The sequence below is a fragment of the Cherax quadricarinatus genome, chromosome 25 (genome assembly GCF_038502225.1).
Source record: "Cherax quadricarinatus isolate ZL_2023a chromosome 25, ASM3850222v1, whole genome shotgun sequence".
NCBI lineage: Eukaryota > Metazoa > Arthropoda > Malacostraca > Decapoda > Parastacidae > Cherax > Cherax quadricarinatus.
This window is the reverse complement of record NC_091316.1, coordinates 42631782-42651882: the sequence shown is the minus strand read 5'-3', so window position 1 is coordinate 42651882 and position 20101 is coordinate 42631782. Positions and strand designations below refer to the sequence as shown.

Genomic DNA, 20101 nt, shown 5'->3' with positions numbered 1-20101 from the left:
TGTGTGTCTGTCTTTCTCTCTACCTGTGTGTCTGTCTTTATGTCTACTTGTATGTCTGTCTTTATGTCTACCTGTGTCTGTCTGTCTATGTGTGTGTCTGTCTTTATGTCTACCTGTGTGTGTCTGTCTACCTGTGTGTGTCTTTCTGTCTACCTGTGTGTGTCTTTCTGTCTACCTGTGTGTCTGTCTTTCTGTCTACCTGTGTCTGTCTTTCTGTCTACCTGTGTCTGTCTTTCTGTCTACCTGTATCTGTCTTTCTGTCGGCTTGTCTGTCTCAGAGCCATTCATTAAGAGTGTAATTGGTCTTGAAGATGCCATATTAATAATGAAAACACAATAATAATCACTGATGTGCATTAAAGGTGAATAAAACATTAATATAGACATTTTGCTTAATCCATCTATGATTTTTTCAAAATTATATAATAAACATGCTAAATAACATATAAACATATAAATTAACAAATATGAGATGTTTTTCTGGTCGGCTTGACAGAGTGAACAAAAACCATTCGTGTCCAGGCTGGTAACAACAACAACAACAACAACAACAGCGTTTGTTTACATAACTCGTGAAGCTTCTACACTCTCATTCTCTCTCTCCTTTATTCATTTAATCTTGTTTACTCACCTCTCACTCTGCATTAAGACTACAGATATTTTAAGGTAAGTAATGAATGGACACGATTATTATATTATAGTTTAATAATAATATTATTATTAATATTAGTACATATGTATTATTGTAATAATAATAATTATTATTATTAATATTATTAATTTAGGGCACTGGAGCACAGATCCACTGTATAGCACTTTGTCTGGATTTTTTGGGTTATCCTAGGTAATTTATACTATGTATGATAACTTCACTTACGTGTACCTGTGAGAGAAAGAGAGAGAGATAAAGATAGAGAGAGAGAGATACAGAGAGAGAGACAGCCACATTCAGTCAGCCAGTCAGCCAATCAACCACCCACCCACCCACCCATCCGGCCACCCACTCGACCAGCCAGCCGGATACGTATTACACATGTTCCAGAGTTATTTCTCTTTACTTAGGGTATAGGTTATACTACATTCTGGCAGGATGACACTACCAGTGGTATTCTCCCATTCCACTATGTCGATAATAAAGATAACAGTAACATGTGATACTGTATGTGATGTAAAATTTACAATACAGTTCACTACCATGTATACATTATATACAGTACATAAATAATTAAAATATAACAATAGAAGTAAATTATGGTAAAAAGAATGAAATAATGATTGTACAGGTCTCCCTCAACATTCGCGTTTTCAACTTTCACGGGCTTCACATTCACTCATTCCCAACTGCCAAATTCCCAGCCTCCAAATTCCCAGCCGCCAAATCATATTTTAAGTTTCCTGCCACCTGCGAGTAACTACTACCCTCCCTCTGATCCCCGCAACTGGCAGCCAGCCCTCCCACCAGTGTGGTGAGTGTTTTGTTTGTTCATTATTTGCTATTAAACTACAGTATAAATAATGTAAACCCATTCATGACTGCATATTGGAATGGCTATTCGGACAGGTATTGGACAGTGACATCATGTGTTTACTCTTGAACACAGCAAAGAATCAAACATTTCTGCTACTGCTAATAATAACAATAGTAATAATGGTAATAATAATAATAAATACGATAGAATTGAAGAAGGAAACTGTACAAAGAAACGAGGGAGTGATTGACACATTGTCAGTGTGGCTTTGCTTATGCTGGAGTGAGCATTAGTCTCGGTGCTCTTCCAAACATTTCGCAATAATTCATTGTGTTTTGTGCTTGTAGATTGAGTGCGACTGGAGTGGTAGAGGCAGTGGTTGAGGAAGCGGTTGAGGCAGTGGTTGAGGCAGTGGGTGAGGCAGCAGTTGAGGCAGTGGGTGAGGCAGCAGTTGAAGCAGTGGGTGAGGCAGTGGTTGAGGAAGCAGTTGAGGCAGTAAGTGAGGCAGCAGATGAGGCAGTGGGTTAGGCAGTGGTTGAGGCAGTGGGTGAGGCAGCAGTTGAGGCAGTGGGTGAGGCAGTGGTTGAGGCAGTGGATGAAGCAGTGGGTGAGGCAGTGGTTGAGGCAGTGGGTGAGGCAGTGGTTGAGGCAGTGGTTGAGGCAGTGGATGAAGCAGTGGGTGAGGCAGTGGTTGAGGCAGTGGGTGAGGCAGTGGTTGAGGCAGTGGTATTTAATAACGTACATGTTATTAATAATAATAATAATTATAATAATAATAATAATAATAATAATACATGTTATTAATATGTATTATTATTATTTATAACATGTTATTAAATACCACTGCTTCAACTGCTGCCTCTACCATTGCCTCACCCACTGCCTCACCCACTGCCTCAACCACTGCCTCAACTGCTTCCTCAACCACTGCCTCTACCACTCGAGTCGCACTCAATCTACAAGCACCAAACACAATGAATTATTGTGAAATGTTTGGAAGAGCACGGAGACTAATGCTCACGCCAGCATAAACAAAGCCACACTTATGATGTGTCAACCACTCCCTCGTATTTTTGTACAATTTCCTTCTTCAATTCTATCGTATTTATTATTATTATTATTATTGTTATTATTATTATTACTATTGTTATTATTAGCAGTAGTAGAAATGTTTGATTCTTCGCTGTGTTCAAGAGTAAACACATGATGTCACTGTCGAATACCTGTCCGAATAGCCATTCCAATATGCAGTCATGAATGGGTTTACATTATTTATACTGTGGTTTAATAGCAAATAATGAACAAACAAAACACTCACCACACTGGTGGGAGGGCTGGCTGCCAGTTGCGGGGGTCGGAGGGAGGGTAGTATGGACTCGCAGTGGTCGAGGAAGTGGAGGCATTGGTGGAGGCAGTGGTATTTAATAACATACATGTTATTAAACCATAACATTTATGTATTTAGTACAATTTACAACGTTTTGATGTATTTTATGATTGTTCATGGTTCAACAAGTTAAGGAAGGAGTATTGTATTATATTTCCCTACAATATATTGGGGCACCAAACATTCACGATTTTTCAACATTCGCGAGACTCTTGATCCTTTAATCCACACGAATGTTGAGGGAGACCTGTACATTACATTGCAGTACTATGTAGGTAGTTTATATTGGAAAGGTTTGACATTATGCCCTACACAATATGTCGGCAATTTTCAAAGGTTCGACTTACGTCCATTTTGACTTAGGACCAGTTGGTTGAAACTAACCTTGGTCGTAAGTCGGATGGCACCTGTAGTTCTGCTGTCTTCTAATTACATGTATGTCCTAGAATCTGTATTGATAAAGCCACTGGATGGCAAAATGTCTACAATAAAGATATCTATATGTTGCACATGTGTCTTAACTTACATACAGTGGATCCCCGCCTTACGATGGCATCGCATTACATTAAATCTGCCATACAATACATTTTAATGCAAAAGGTTCGACTTACGACCAGTTGGTTGAAACTAAGCTTGGTTGTAAGTCGGATGGTACCTGTAGTTCTACTGCCTTCTAATTATGTCCTAGAATCTGTATTTTGATGAAGCCACTGGATGGCGAAATGTCTACAATAAAGATACAGTGGACCCACGGTATTCGATGTTAATCCATTCCTGAGAGCTCATTGAATACCGAAAATATCGAAAAGCGAATCAATTTTCCCCATAAGAAATAATGGAAATCAAATTAATCCGTGCAAGACACCCAAAAGTATGAAAAAAAATATTTTACCACCTGAAATATTAAGTTTAATGCAATAGAATAATTACAATAACAACAATAACAATAGAATAATAATAGAATAATTGACACTTGCCTTTAATGAAGATCTGGTAATGATTGATGGGATGGGAGGAGGGGAGAGTGTGGATGGTGTTAGTGTTTAGAAGGGGAATCCCCTTCCATTAGGACTTGAGGTAGCAAGTCCTTTTCCGGGGTTACTTCCCTTCTTCTTTTAATGCCACTAGGACCAGCTTGAGAGTCACTGGACCTCTGTTGCACAACAAATCTGTCCATAGAGCTCTGTGCCTCCCGTTCCTTTACGATTTGTCTAAAATGGCCCGCAACATTGCCATTATAATAGTCACCAAAATTGCTTGCAATAGCTGTGTTAGGGTGATTTTCATCCATAAAGGTTTGCAGTTCAACCCACTGTGCACACATTTCCTTAATTTTTGAAGTAGGCACAATGGATTCCACAACTGGCATAAGCTTCTCAGGGTTAGCCCCAAACCCTTCAAAATCTTTCATAATTTCAGAAATTTCATAATTTGCAGAAACAAGCACCAAAAACATTGATAATATGTAATGTACCGAATGTATCCTTAGATGCGTGCACACTGGCTGGCTTGAAAACACTGGCACACACTGGCCACATCTCGTACGAATCACATCGAATACCGGGTTTTCGATCGGATACTGAGGCGAAATTTTTGCGTTAAAATACATCAAATACCGGATTTATCGAATACCGATGCCATCGAATATCGGTGGTCCACTGTATCTATATGTTGCACATATGTCTTAACTTACATACAGTGGACACCCGCCTTATGATGGCATCGCGCTACATTAAATCTGCCATATGATACATTTTAACGCAAAAATTTTGCCTCGCCTCACGCTAAAAAACTCACCTTACATGACTCATCCAGGACGCGTCCCATGTGTGGCCTCAGCACCAGTGTTTACAAGCCAGCCAGTGTGGTCGCATCTACGCATACATTCAGTACTTTTCACATTATCCCAGTGTTTTTAGAGCTTGTAACTGCAAAATAAGTCACCATGGACCCGAAAAAAGCTTCTAGTCCCATCCCTGTGGTAAAAAGGATGAGAATTAGTATGGAATTGAAAAAAGAGATTAAGGAAATGTGTGCAAAGTGGGTTGAACTGCAAACCTTTATGGATGAAAATTACCCTCACACAGCTATTGCAAGCCGTGCTGGTGACTATTACAATGACAATGTTGTGAACCACTTTAGACAAATCATAAAGGAACGATAGGTACAGAGCTCTATGGACAGATATATTGTGCGACAGAGGTCCAGTGACTCTCAAGCTGGTCCTAGTTGCATTAAAAGAAGAAGGGAAGTAACCCCAGAAAAGCACTTGATACCTCAATTCCTAATGGAAAGGGACTCCTCTTCTAAACAATAACTTCCACACACTCCCCTCCTCCCATCCCATCAATCATCACCAGATCTTCAATAAAGGTAAGTGTCATGTAACTGTGCATGTCTTCTTCAGTTTGTGTGTATTAAAATTAATATTTCATGTGGTAAATTTTTTTTTTTTCATACTTTGGGGTGTCGTGCACGGATTAATTTGATTTCCATTATTTCTTATAGGGAAAATTAATTCGCCTTACGATAATTTCGGCATACAATGAGCTCTCAGGAACAGATTAATATTGTAAGGTGGGGGTCCACTGTATTGTCGATATTTTATACCTTTCTTACACAACTTGTCAGACACTGCAACATCATGGAATCTTGGTTCAGAGGACATCTACAAGACCTTCTTGATGGCTATTACAACCGATCCCTTTGGGTAGGTCCTACTTCCACTGGGGAATCCCGCCTACCAGTGACTATGCCCTCGTCTGCTACATGTCCCTATCCACTGACACTTATATAACTGCCAGTCTCCTTGCCTTTGCCCCAGGGTTGGATTTTCCTTTTGACTCTCACCTCGGCAGGTCATAGCAGCTCTCCTTACTTATTTCAGTCTCCCTATTATCCCCACAGGGGAGGGGAACCTTTACCATCATCGTCTTCAGCCTTGACTTGCATGATGAGCTATGCAAATTGTGTCAAGATCAAGCCCAACAGTGGTACTGTTGATGATTCAGCGAAGCTTGCTCTTGCAACTGTCATTCAGGGAAGATTAAGAGTGAAATTCAATGCTATTCTGTCACTCAAGGAAGCTTTCATTGTCATCTGTCAGGATGAAGCTGAAGCTGAGAAGACACTCACTCCTGAAGCCACCTCTACTCTTACTGCTCAAGGACTTACTGTTAGGTCTTCTGCTATAAGAGCAAGAAGATAAATTTTCCTGAAGAAACTTGACAAGATCCTCACTTCTCTACCTATTGCTGAACTCAAGTCATCTATTGATACTCAAAATACATGGGCTACTGTCGATAGCATCACCAAAGTCCCTAATGCGTCGTTCTTGCTCAATGTCACCTTTACCGATGTCACCATGGCTGCCACTGCTCTGAACGAAGCCCTTGCTGTGTACTACTACTTCAACAGCCCTACCTACATTGAAGCTGAAAAGTTTCAATATATTCAACATTGTTGTAACTGTTATTCTTCTCTGCATAACACCAAGGCATGCTCAGTGAAAGATAAGAAGTTCTGTACTACATGTGGTAGTTCCTGTACTGCCTCTGCTCCATCTCCACCAACTTGTTTAAACTGCAACAGTAATGATCACCACACTCTTGCAGCAAAATTTCCTACTAGAAAGGACATTATGAAGAAAACTCAAGATGCAGCACAAAAGAAGTCATCGTCCAAGTCGCCTACCTATGCCACAATTGCAAAGTTGCAGGCAGACACAACAAAACTCCTTCAAGCTTCTTCTCAACCCACTTCCACCACCACCGTCACTCCTCCAGCATGTGACATAACGAAGATCCACTACTGTCTGCTGTATGCTCATATGCAGAATATGGCAGTACCTGGCTCCTTCAACACATGCCATCGTTTGAATTTCCAGCCTCTCCACCATTAGCCGATATTCTTAAATTTATGAAAGACTTAGTCACCACCTCTACTTCTTCAGTAACTCCTCCGTCTCTACCAACTAGTGACGTCACTCCAACAACAACCAATGAGAAGCCTTTACCACCACTGCTCCTCACTGAAATTCCATAGCAACATCTTCCTATTCGTTTACTGAAACTGACAACGAATCTTCACTTCCACCTTCAACACCACATAACAAGAAAGAAAAACCAGTACCAACAACACAATCTTACGACTCGATACAGTTCCAGATGAAGATGCTGAAAAAAAAAACTATTCGTGGCATGGAATCACCTTCTGCACCACAGCAAATTATCCTCAAGATATGCTGCTATCTATAGTCCACTCTCACCTCATCCAAAAGAAAGTCAAGTTTACCATCGATTCTTCTTGCACAACTGGTTGTACAATTGAACTTTCTACTTTTCTAAAGCACATTGAAGAATGCTCTCTAGATTCCTGCTATCAACACTTGTTAACATGTCTCATGATCATCCCTATCCAATGATTTAAACGTCTTGAAAATAGAACTAAATTCACCAAGCAAAATTACATTGTAAAACAACGCTACAACTCCAATTAACCACCAAACCTCTATGAACTGACCAATCAACGATAAGCTCCTTCCTTGTCTCCTGCAGCCACCTATCACTATCAAGTCGCAGTTTTCTTTCATCAAGCAAGATGCAGTCAGCACCTGCAGAGTTCCTGTTGCCTTCTACATTGTCTTCGTTAGTGCTTCTCCAGGCTTAGCAGTTGGGTCTAATCCTGACTCTTCTCTCTTCGACTCAAGACAGTCCTCTCACCGTCTACTCTTCGACCTGTCCCCACTTCCCCCTCGCCCCTTGGGGTCCTAACCTGTGAGTCCTCTGTTCTGTTCTGTTCTTTGCTCCAGATTCTCCACCACCACGATGCTGTAAACACTAACTCCAAGGCTGAGGGACTGATTACCTCATCTTTTGTATATAGTTCTACTGTCTTCTTATTATGTCCTAGAATCTGTATTGATAAAGCCACTGGATGGTGAAATGTTTACAATAAAGATATCCATATGTTGCACATGTGTCTTAACTTACAATGGGTATGAATGATGTGAGTGAGAGAGCAGGTGGTGGTGGTGATAGTGGTGGTGCCATGAGTCATGTGGCACTAGCAGCTGGCCACGTTACTACTGACACTGCTAACTCAGCACACCCACAACCAGCCTCACCCAACCCCACAGCCCCACAACATCCACAACCTCAACCTCAACCTGCACAACCACAAACACCTTTCAGTATCCAGAACCCACCAGCAGACCACATCTGGGATTGGCAGCAAGGTGACAATTTTGTTCCCAATCCCCATCACTTTGATGAAACACAAAGTGGGATATGGCCATCATGTACACTTGGGAGCAATGCTACTGAACTGGAATGCTCTCAGTTATTCTTCGATGAACCCCTGATGGACATTATTGTCAGGTAAAGCAATACATACTTTGAGTACACCATGGCAAACACAATTCTTTCACCAAGATCACACCTACACCAGTGGAAGGACACAACTGTGGCAGAGATGTATCTGATCTTTGCCACAATAATGCTTATGCCACATGTGTATAAGCACAGTGACAGACTGCCTGATTTCAACCCCAGCTTTTGGTGACATTATACCAGTGAATAAATTTGTGCTACTGTTATGTATGCTACACTTATCAGACAAAACAAGGCCTGACAGAAGCGACATGCTATATAAGATCAGAAATGTGTTTACGTACCTGAAACAAAAGTGCTGTATGTACAGTGGTCCCTCGTTTTTCGTAGTTAATCCATTCCTGGAGTTGCTACTATTATTGAAATCTACGGTTTCGAATCAATTTTCCCCATAAGAAATAATGTAAATACAATTAATCTGTTCCTGACACCCAGAAGTATTAAAACAAAAATTTTTTTTACATGAAATGTACATGTAGTACATGAAAATAAATGGTATAAAATACCGACACTATGGAAACTTAAACTCATATGCAGTTTAATGTGATCCTTTATTGACAACGTTTTGCCCACACAGATCACAGATCTGTTTGTGACTTGAAAAAGCCCACTGTGTGGGTGAAACATTGTCAATAAAGGATCACATTAAACTACATATGTGTTTTAAGTTTCCACATGTAGTACATAAACAATACAGTGGGAAATGATGAATGAAACATTAACAGCATAACACTTACCTTTACTGGAGATTCTTCTTAGTGTATGGGAGACTGGAGGAGGAGAGAGATTGGATTGTTTACAGTTTGGAATGGGAATCCCCTTCAAGCAACACCTCAGGTACCAATCGCTTTTCTGAGGTTGCTTGTCTTCTCTGTTTCTTAATGCCACTAGGACCAGCTTGAGAGTCACTGGAGTCCTGTCTTGCAAAATAACTGTGGAGAGAGCTCTGTTTCTGGCATCTCTTTAACACTTCCCTAAAATGGCCTAAGACTTTGTCACTGTACATGTTGCCAACATAGCTTGCAACAACCTTGTCATGGTGATGTTTCTCCACAAATCTTTCCATCTTACCCCACATAGCAAAAATCTCTTTAATTTCTGAAGAAGGCACCTTCTTCCATCTCTCTTCCTCCTCCTCTGCAGCAAGATTCTGAGCTGCGATCTGTTGCTGTTCCTGCTGAAGCTCTTGCAGCTCCTCAGTGGTGAGCTTTTCATTGTGGTCTTCCACCAACTCTTCCACATCCTCCAAACTCACATCCAACCCCATGGAACTCCCCAGTTCCACAACTGATTTAACAACAGACATAGGCTCATCAGGGTCAGTCCCAAACCCTTCAAAATCCTTCTTGTCAACACAATCTGGCCACAATTTTCTCCAAGCAGAGTTCCAAGTCCTGACGCCAAATGACTTCGAACAGGCGATAAATGACATGCCCATGCACTCTGCCCCAGGGCCAGACTCATGGAACTCTGTGTTCATCAAGAACTGCAAGAAGCCCCTATCACGAGCCTTTTCCATCCTATGGAGAGGGAGCATGGACACGGGGGTCGTCCCACAGTTACTAAAAACAACAGACATAGCCCCACTCCACAAAGGGGGCAGTAAAGCAACAGCAAAGAACTACAGACCAATAGCACTAACATCCCATATCATAAAAATCTTTGAAAGGGTCCTAAGAAGCAAGATCACCACGCATCTAGAAACCCATCAGTTACACAACCCAGGGCAACATGGGTTTAGAACAGGTCGCTCCTGTCTGTCTCAACTATTGGACCACTACGACAAGGTCCTAAATGCACTAGAAGACAAAAAGAATGCAGATGTAATATATACAGACTTTGCAAAAGCCTTCGACAAGTGTGACCATGGCGTAATAGCGCACAAAATGCGTGCTAAAGGAATAACAGGAAAAGTCGGTCGATGGATCTATAATTTCCTCACTAACAGAACACAGAGAGTAGTCGTCAACAGAGTAAAGTCCGAGGCAGCTACGGTGAAAAGCTCTGTTCCACAAGGCACAGTACTCGCTCCCATCTTGTTCCTCATCCTTATATCCGACATAGACAAGGATGTCAGCCACAGCACCGTGTCTTCCTTTGCAGATGACACCCGAATCTGCATGACAGTGTCTTCCATTGCAGACACTGCAAAGCTCCAGGCAGACATCAACCAAATCTTTCAGTGGGCTGCAGAAAACAATATGAAGTTCAACGATGAGAAATTTCAATTACTCAGATATGGTAAACATGAGGAAATTAAATCGTCATCAGAGTACAAAACAAATTCTGGCCACAAAATAGAGCGAAACACCAACGTCAAAGACCTGGGAGTGATCATGTCGGAGGATCTCACCTTCAAGGACCATAACATTGTATCAATCGCATCTGCTAGAAAAATGACAGGATGGATAATGAGAACCTTCAAAACTAGGGAGGCCAAGCCCATGATGACACTCTTCAGGTCACTTGTTCTATCTAGGCTGGAATATTGCTGCACACTAACAGCACCTTTCAAGGCAGGTGAAATTGCCGACCTAGAAAATGTACAGAGAACTTTCACGGCACGCATAACGGAGATAAAACACCTCAATTATTGGGAGCGCTTGAGGTTCCTAAACCTGTATTCCCTGGAACGCAGGAGGGAGAGATACATGATTATATACACCTGGAAAATCCTAGAGGGACTAGTACCGAACTTGCACACGAAAATCACTCATTACGAAAGCAAAAGACTTGGCAGACGATGCACCATCCCCCCAATGAAAAGCAGGGGTGTCACTAGCACGTTAAGAGACCATACAATAAGTGTCAGGGGCCCGAGACTGTTCAACTGCCTCCCAGCACACATAAGGGGGATTACCAACAGACCCCTGGCAGTCTTCAAGCTGGCACTGGACAAGCACCTAAAGTCAGTTCCGGATCAGCCGGGCTGTAGCTCGTATGTTGGTTTGCGTGCAGCCAGCAGCAACAGCCTGGTTGATCAGGCTGTGATCCACCAGGAGGCCTGGTCTCAGACCGGGCCGCGGGGGCGTTGACCCCCGGAACTCTCTCCAGGTAACTCCAGTCGCTCCCTCCCAAGCCATACCTATAAGGGTTATGCAATGGAGGATGCTGAAGTGTTCTCTCCAAAATTCTCTTAGGGTCAAGTGAGTGTCTGTGGTCACAGTCAAGCACCTTTGAAACATGGCTTTGGTGTAGAGTTTTTTAAAGTTTGCAATGACCTGCTGGTCCATGGGCTGGAGGAGAGGAGTGGTATTCGGGGGCAAGAACTTTACTGTGATGAGCCCAAACTCCTCGAAAATTAGGTCATCCAAGTTTGGAGGATGAGCAGGTGCATTGTTCATTACTAGCAGGCACTTGAGATCCAATTTCTTTTCCAGGAGGTAATTCTTCACACTAGGGCCAAACACTTCATTGAACCACTCGACAAAAATTTCCCTCGTAACCCATGCCTTACTATTAGATTTCCAAAACACACACAATTTACTCTTCATAACATTGTTTTTCCTGAACATTCTGGGATTTTCAGAATGGTACGCTAGCAATGGCTTCACTTTGAAATCCTCACTAGCATTAGCACAGAACATGAGTGTCAGCCTGTCTTTCATAGGCTTGTGTCCTGGCATTGCCTTTTCCTCCTGTGTAATGAAGGTCCTCTTTGGCATTTCCTTCCAAAAGAGGCCTGTTTTGTCACAACTGAACACTTGTTCAGGTTTCAGTCCTTCGGCCTCTATGTACTCCTGGAATTCATGCACATATTTTTCAGCCGCCTTGTGGTCCGAACTGGCAGCCTCACCATGCCTTACCAGACTGTGTATGCCAGTACGGTTCTTAAATCTCTCAAACCAACCTTTGCTGGCCTTAAATTCACTCACATCACTATTTGCAGGCAATTTCTTTGCCAGATCGTTGTGCAACTGCCTAGCCTTTTCACAAATAATTGAAGTCATAAGAGTATCTCCTGCTAATTGTTTCTCATTTATCCACACCAATAATAACTTCTCAACATCTTCGAGTACTGGTGATCTCATTTTTGTCAGCTCTTGGGAGATTCTGAAGAGAAGTTGCAGAGATTGGTGGATGAATTTGGAAGGGTGTGCAAAAGAAGAAAATTAAAGGTGAATACAGGAAAGAGTAAGGTTATGAGGATAACAAAAAGATTAGGTGATGAAAGATTGAATATCAGATTGGAGGGAGAGAGTATGGAGGAGGTGAACGTATTCAGATATTTGGGAGTGGACGTGTCAGCGGATGGGTCTATGAAAGATGAGGTGAATCATAGAATTGATGAGGGAAAAAGAGTGAGTGGTGCACTTAGGAGTCTGTGGAGACAAAGAACTTTGTCCTTGGAGGCAAAGAGGGGAATGTATGAGAGTATAGTTTTACCAACGCTCTTATATAGGTGTGAAGCGTGGGTGATGAATGTTGCAGCAAGGAGAAGGCTGGAGGCAGTGGAGATGTCATGTCTGAGGGCAATGTGTGGTGTGAATATAATGCAGAGAATTCGTAGTTTGGAAGTTAGGAGGAGGTGCGGGATTACCAAAACTGTTGTCCAGAGGGCTGAGGAAGGGTTGTTGAGGTGGTTCGGACATGTAGAGAGAATGGAGCGAAACAGAATGACTTCAAGAGTGTATCAGTCTGTAGTGGAAGGAAGGCGGGGTAGGGGTCGGCCTAGGAAGGGTTGGAGGGAGGGGGTAAAGGAGGTTTTGTGTGCGAGGGGCTTGGACTTCCAGCAGGCATGCGTGAGCGTGTTTGATAGGAGTGAATGGAGACAAATGGTTTTTAATACTTGACGTGCTGTTGGAGTGTGAGCAAAGTAACATTTATGAAGGGATTCAGGGAAACCGGCAGGCCGGACTTGAGTCCTGGAGATGGGAAGTACAGTGCCTGCACTCTGAAGGAGGGGTGTTAATGTTGCAGTTTAAAAACTGTAGTGTAAAGCACCCTTCTGGCAAGACAGTGATGGAGTGAATGATGGTGAAAGTTTTTCTTTTTCAGGCCACCCTGCCTTGGTGGGAATCGGCCAGTGTGATAATAAAAAAAAAAAAAATTTACCCCCTTTGCAACAACAGCATCCTTGATTTCCTCTTTCTTGGCCACGATGGAACATATGGTTGTGTAGGGTTTCTTATACATCCTGGCCAGTTTGGCCGCACTTGTGCCACTTTCGTATTGTTCAGTGATGTTTTTCTTAAATTCAATTGTATTTCTCACCTTCTTTACCACAGGCTTGGCACTAGGAGCTTTTTTTGGAGCCATGGTAGCTTATTTTGTACTTGCAAGCACTAAAATAAGTGGAATATTATGAAATATTTCATAGGAGCAAGTGAGGGGACCTTCGCTCACTGGTAAACAATGCCACACTGGCTGGGTAGGGAGGCTGCCTCGGCTCACACCGTGCGTACGCGCCCCGGACGACCTACTATTCGCGAGTCAACCTACGATTAGCGAGCCCATGTTTATACGAAAATATCCCTATGATTTCCGAAATCTATGATTCCCGAGAACGACGATTATCGAGGGACCACTGTATGTTTATTCCTTCAGGAAGCTTGTTATTGGTGAGTCTTTGATTTTGTTCAAAGGCAGACTCTTATTCAAGCAGTACATACCAAGCAAGAGGAAACACTTTGGTATAAAGTTATTTGCACTGTGTGATTGCAAGAGTTGTCTGGTTTTGGATATAATTGTGTACACTGTCACACACGAAAATCACTCACTACAAAAGCAAAAGACTTGGCAGACGATGCACCATCCCCCCAATGAAAAGCGGGGGTGTCACTAGCACGTTAAGAGACCATACAATAAGTGTCAGGGGCCCGAGACTGTTCAACTGCCTCCCAGCACACATAAGGGGGATTACCAACAGACCCCTGGCAGTCTTCAAGCTGGCACTGGACAAGCACCTAAAGTCAGTTCCTGATCAGCCGGGCTGTGGCTCGTACGTTGGTTTGCGTGCAGCCAGCAGCAACAGCCTGGTTGATCAGGCGCTGATCCACCAGGAGGCCTGGTCACAGACCGGGCCGCGGGGGCGTTGACCCCCGGAACTCTCTCCAGGTAAACTCCAGGTAAACTGTCAGTAAAACATTGCAAGATACCAGGAAGTTACTGGGTATCTCAGGTGATATGGTTAGAACAATGATGGAACCATATCTTGGTAAGGGGCATATTTTATATACTGACAACTGGTACACAAGCCCCTCACTCAGTGATTTCTTGCAAGTGAACATGACAGATGTGTGTGGCACAGTGCGTGGAAATTGTAAACATATGCCCAGGTTCAACGCTGGCACTCGTAGAGGTGATGTTCAGGTGTTTGCTGCCAATGACATCATGGCATTTTGGTGGTATGACAAATGTGATGTCACACTGTTGACATCAGTTTATTGACATGATAGACAGTAGCAAGCAGAATAGAGAGACCAATGAACCCATTGTAAAACCTGCAGCTGTGATGGATTAGAACCTCAGTATGTGGTTAGTGGACAAATGTGACTTGCAGATTGGGTTTGCTGATTGTGCTCATAAGTGGCACATAAAACTCTTTTTCCATCTTCTTAACATTTTCATGCTGAATGCTTATAATATGTATAAATTGAAGACCAACAAGAAACCCAAATATGGTGAATTTTGTTTGTCAGTCATCAGGCAAATAATATTCAAGTACCAAGGAACAACAATTGCAATTGACCAGCACCCACGAAATTACCAACACATGCACTCTCGTCTGAAGCCTGGTGATCACTACCCCATACCACTGCCTGCTACTGCTTTCAAGAAAAATGCTCAGAAGAGGTATTATGTCTGTGCACATACCACAAAATGCCCACAAAAACACAGACATTCGTTTTATGTGAGGAGTGTAAAACACCATTGTGCATACACCCATGTTTCAAAGAATTCCACAAGCTGCAGCAGTTCTAGCAAAGTGTCCAGTGATTGTACATACATATATACAGGTCTCCCTCAACATTCGCGAGGGTTAGGGGATCAAGAGCCTTGCGAATGTTGAAAAATCGCGAATGTTTGGTGCCCTAATATATTGTTGGGAAATATAATACAATACTTCTTCCTTAACTTGTTGAACCATGAACAATAATAAAATACATGAAAACGTCATAAATTGTACTAAATACATACATGTTATGATTTAATAACAGGTATGTTATTAAATACCACTGCCTCCACCACTGCCTCCACTTCCTCGACCTCTGCGAGTCCCTACTACCTTCCCTCTGACCCCCCCCAACTGGCAGCCAGCCCTCCTACCAGTGTGGTGAGTGTTTTGTCCATTATTTACTGTTAAACTACAGTATAAATAATGTAAACCCATTCATGACTGCATTTTGGAATGACTATTCTGACAGGTATTAGACGGTGACATCATGTGTTGACTCTTGAACACAGCAAAGAATCAAACATTTCTGCTACTGCTAATAATAACAATAGTTGTAGTAGTAATAATAATACTAATAATAATAATAATAATAAATTAAAATAATAATAAATACGATAGAATTGAAGAAGGAAATTGTACAAAAATATGAAGGAGTGGTTGGCACATCGTCAGTGTGGCTTTGTTTATGCTGGAGTGAGCATTAGCCTCTGTGCTCTTCTAAACATTTCACAATAATTCATTGTGTTTGGTGCTTGTAGATTGAGCGTGACTGGAGTGGTAGAGGCAGTGGTTGGGGAAGCGGTTGAGGCAGTGGGTGAGGCAGCGGTTGAGGCAGTGGGTGAGGCAGTGGTTGAGGCAATGGTAGAGGCAGTGGTTGAGGCAGTGGGTGAGGCAGTGGGTGAGGCAGTGGTTGAAGCAATGGTAGAGGCAGTGCATGAGGCAGTGGGTGAGGCAGTGGGTGAAACAATGGTTGAGGCAGTGGTTGAGGCAGTGGGTGAGGCAGTGGGTGAGGCAGTGGTTGAGGTAGTGGGTGAGGCAGTGGTTGAGGCACTGGTAGAGGCAGTGGTTGAGGCACTGGTAGAGGCAGCGGTTGAGGCAATGGTAGAGGCAGCAGTTGAGGCAGTGGTATTTAACCCTTTGACTGTTTCTGACGTATAAATACCTCCTATGAGCCAATGTTTCTGACGTATTTATACGCACAAATTCTAGCGGCTTCAAATCAAGCGCCAAAGGCCTGGTAGGCCTACACGAGAGAGAATGGGTCTCAGTGGTCGGTGTGCACCCTGTGAAAAAAATCTGGGACCCAGCGGTGCATTGTGGGAACGCCATGTTGTTAGTCCATTTTCACCATGCCTCTCGGTAAGAAGTTCCTCACTCCTCGGCGGATTAGAGGTCTTTTGTTCCCAAGTGATAGCTCTAACAGCGATGAAAATGTCAGTGACAGTGAATTCCAGGGTTTTGAAGTGAGTGTTACCAGAAAAAGTGCCCAGGATAACGTAATTAGTGATGAAAACCCAGATGACCCACAACCTTCCACCTCTGGTGCTGTGCCGGCTTGTTCACATTCACGTTCGCCTGTACCAGGACGAAAGAGGAAACTATTTGGTTGTGTACAACACCCAGATGATAGCAGTGATAGTGATAGTGATTTCAAGGTCATTGAAAGCAGTTCTAGTGACAGTGAGAGTGAATATTCCCCAGTGAAGCGGCAGTATGTACGATGTAGCATGCGGTCTGGTAGTGTTTCATATGTTGTTCCAAGGGGAAGGAGAAACTCTGGGAGCACATCCCGTGGCCCTACACCACGACCTGATAGTGAAGATGACGATATCGTAACGATGGGTATGAATGATGACAGTGAGGGAGGAGGCAGTGGTGGTGATAGTGAGGGTGGCACGGCCCATGTGGCACCATCAGCGGGCCACGCTACTACCCACGCTGCTGACTCAGCACAACAACCAGCCTCACCCTACCCCACACTCCCACAACCTGCACCACCACAACCTGTACAACCACAACCTGCACAACCACAACCATGGTACAATATCCAGACCCCACCAGCAGACCACATCTGGGATTGGCAGGACAGTGACGAGTTTGTTCCCAGTCCCCATGACTTTGATGAAACACAAAGTGGAATAAAGCCATCTTGTCCACTTGGGAACAATGCCAGTGAACTGGACTGCTTTGAGTTATTCTTCGATGAACCCCTGATGGACATCATTGTCAGGGAAACAAACACATACTGTAATTACACCATGGCAAATACAATTCTCTCACCAAAATCACGGCTACACAAGTGGAAGGAGACAACTGTGGCAGAGATGTACCTGTTTTTTGCCACAATAATGCTTATGCCACATGTGTATAAGCACACTGTCACCACATACTGGGCAACAGAACGCCTGACTTCAACTCCAGGTTTTAGTGACATTATAGGTGTCAATCGTTTCCTGATACTGTTACGTATGTTACACTTTTCAGACAAAACCAGGCCTGACAGAAGCGACAGGTTATATAAGATCAGAAATGTGTTTATGTACCTGAAACAAAAGTGCTGCATGTATTTTTATCCCTTCAGGAAGCTTGTTATTGATGAGTCCTTGATTTTATTCAAAGGAAGACTCTCATTCAAGCAATATATACCAAGCAAGAGGAAACGCTTTGGTATAAAGCTATTTGTACTGTGTGATTGCAGAAGTGGTCTAGTTTTGGATATCATTGTGTACACTGGCAGTAATACTTTGAGAGATACCATTAAGTTATTGGGTATCTCTGGTGATGTGGTTCGAACAATGATGGAACCATATCTTGGTAAGGGGCATATGTTATTTACTGATAACTGGTACACAAGCCCCTTACTCAGTGATTTCTTGCGAGTGAACTTGACAGACGTGTGTGGCACAGTGCATGGTAATTGTAAACATATGCCAAGGTTCAATGCTGGCACTCGCAGAGGTGAGGTGCAAGCCTTTGCTGCCAATGACATCATGGCATTTCAGTGGCATGACAAACGTGATGTCACATTGTTGACATCAATTCACAGAAACGAAATGGTACCCAGTGGCAGGGACAACAGAGAGACCAATGAACCCATTCTAAAGCCTGCAGCTGTCATGGACTACAACCTCAATATGCGCTTAGTGGACAAATGTGACATGCAGATTGGGTTTGCAGACTGTGTACGCAAGAGTTATAAGTGTTATATAAAACTTTTTTCCATCTTGCTGATATCTCTATGCTAAATGCTTATAACATATACAAGTTGAAGACCAAGAAAACACCAAAATATGGTGAATTTTGCCTGTCAGTAATCAGACAAATAATTGCAAAGTACCAAGGAGCAACTCCTGCAATAGACCAGCGCCCACAGACGTCATCTCGTATGAGGCCTGGTGATCACTACCCCATACAACTGCCTCCTACTACTGCCAAGAAAAATGCTCAGAAGAGGTGTTATGTATGTATGCATACCACAAAATGCCCACAAACACGCAGAGACACTCGTTTTATGTGTGAGGAGTGTGAAGTGCCCCTCTGCATATACCCATGTTTCAAAGAGTTCCACAAGCTGCAGCAGTTCTAGGAACGTGTTTAGTGACTGTACATATGTATATATATTATGGAACAATAGTAATAAACATTGTTTTGTATTGTTTGTTTGTGTAAACAAAGTGTATACACAAACTAATAATGATAAAGTTTGTTCTGTTATTGTGTTGTAAACAATGAGAGTATATTTGAAGAATGCACCTTACATTGGTCTCACAGGCCACATAAGTTACCTGGAACAGAAAAATATTGAAAAATGCAAGAAACCTTTGAATTAGAGTAAAAAGAATACCGGGTGGGCGGCAGTCGCCGCTGTTGCCATATGCACATCACTTTCTGCAAACTTTGCAGCTCTATATCTCGGTAAGTACTGATGGCAAAAAAATTTTTTAGGCTTAAAACACTACTAAAAATATTCCTAACATTTTCATAAGAAAAAATAATTTTTTTTTTTTGAATACAGTGGACCCCCGCATAACGATCACCTCCAAATGCGACCAATTATGTAAGTGTATTTATGTAAGTGCGTTTGTACGTGTATGTTTGGGGGTTTGAGATGGACTAATCTACTTCACAATATTCCTTATGGCAACAAATTCGGTCAGTACTGGCACCTGAACATACTTCTGGAGTGAAAAAATATCGTTAACCTGGGGTCCACTGTATTTTGCGACATAGAATGATAGTTTCAGAGAGGGGCCTGAAACATTCAAAGGGTTAATAACAGGTTATAAATAATAATAATACATATTACTAATAACATGTATTATTATTATTATTATTATTATTATTATTATTATTAATAATAACATGTATGTTATTAAATACCACTGCCTCGACCACTGCCTCACCCACTGCCTCACCCACTGCCTCAACTGCTGCCTCAACCACTGCCTCAACCACTGCCTCACCCACTGCCTCAACTGCTGCCTCACCCACTGCCTCACCCACTGCCTCACCCACTGCCTCACCCACTGCCTCACCCACTGCCTCAACCGCTTCCTCAACCACTGCCTCTACCACTCCAGTCGCACTCAATCTACAAGCACCAAACACAATGAATTATTGTGAAATGTTTGGAAGAGCACCGAGACTAATGCTTACTCCAGCATAAACAAAGCCACACTGACGATGTGTCAACCACTCCAGTGATTCTGCCGTTATTAATACGGCAGCGGCAGCAACAGCAGCAACCTACAAGCTCCATACTTTTCTCCAACTATCAGAGCCACCAATGCTCCTATGATGACCTAGTTACAAGCAAAACTGCAATACCCAACATAGCACCCAGAATGACCAAAGATTACCAACAGTGAAACCTACAAATCGAAAATAATAGAGATCAAAGGAAGACTGCCCTCAAACCCAAAGCAACACCCCGCTGCCAGCCGAACAACGTAACCCT

At 42.7% G+C, this 20101-nt stretch overlaps 1 protein-coding gene across 1 annotated transcript in view; it reads left to right on the top strand.

Moving 5' to 3' along the window:
• The first annotated feature begins 552 nt into the window (after window positions 1-552).
• LOC138853212 (zinc finger protein 252-like) overlaps window positions 553-20101 on the top strand; it is a 35896-nt gene continuing 16347 nt past the window's right edge. Inside the window, exon 1 of the mRNA XM_070088713.1 lies at window positions 553-666. The gene's annotated coding sequence lies outside the window, so the exon portion shown is untranslated. The remainder of the gene's footprint in view (window positions 667-20101) is intronic.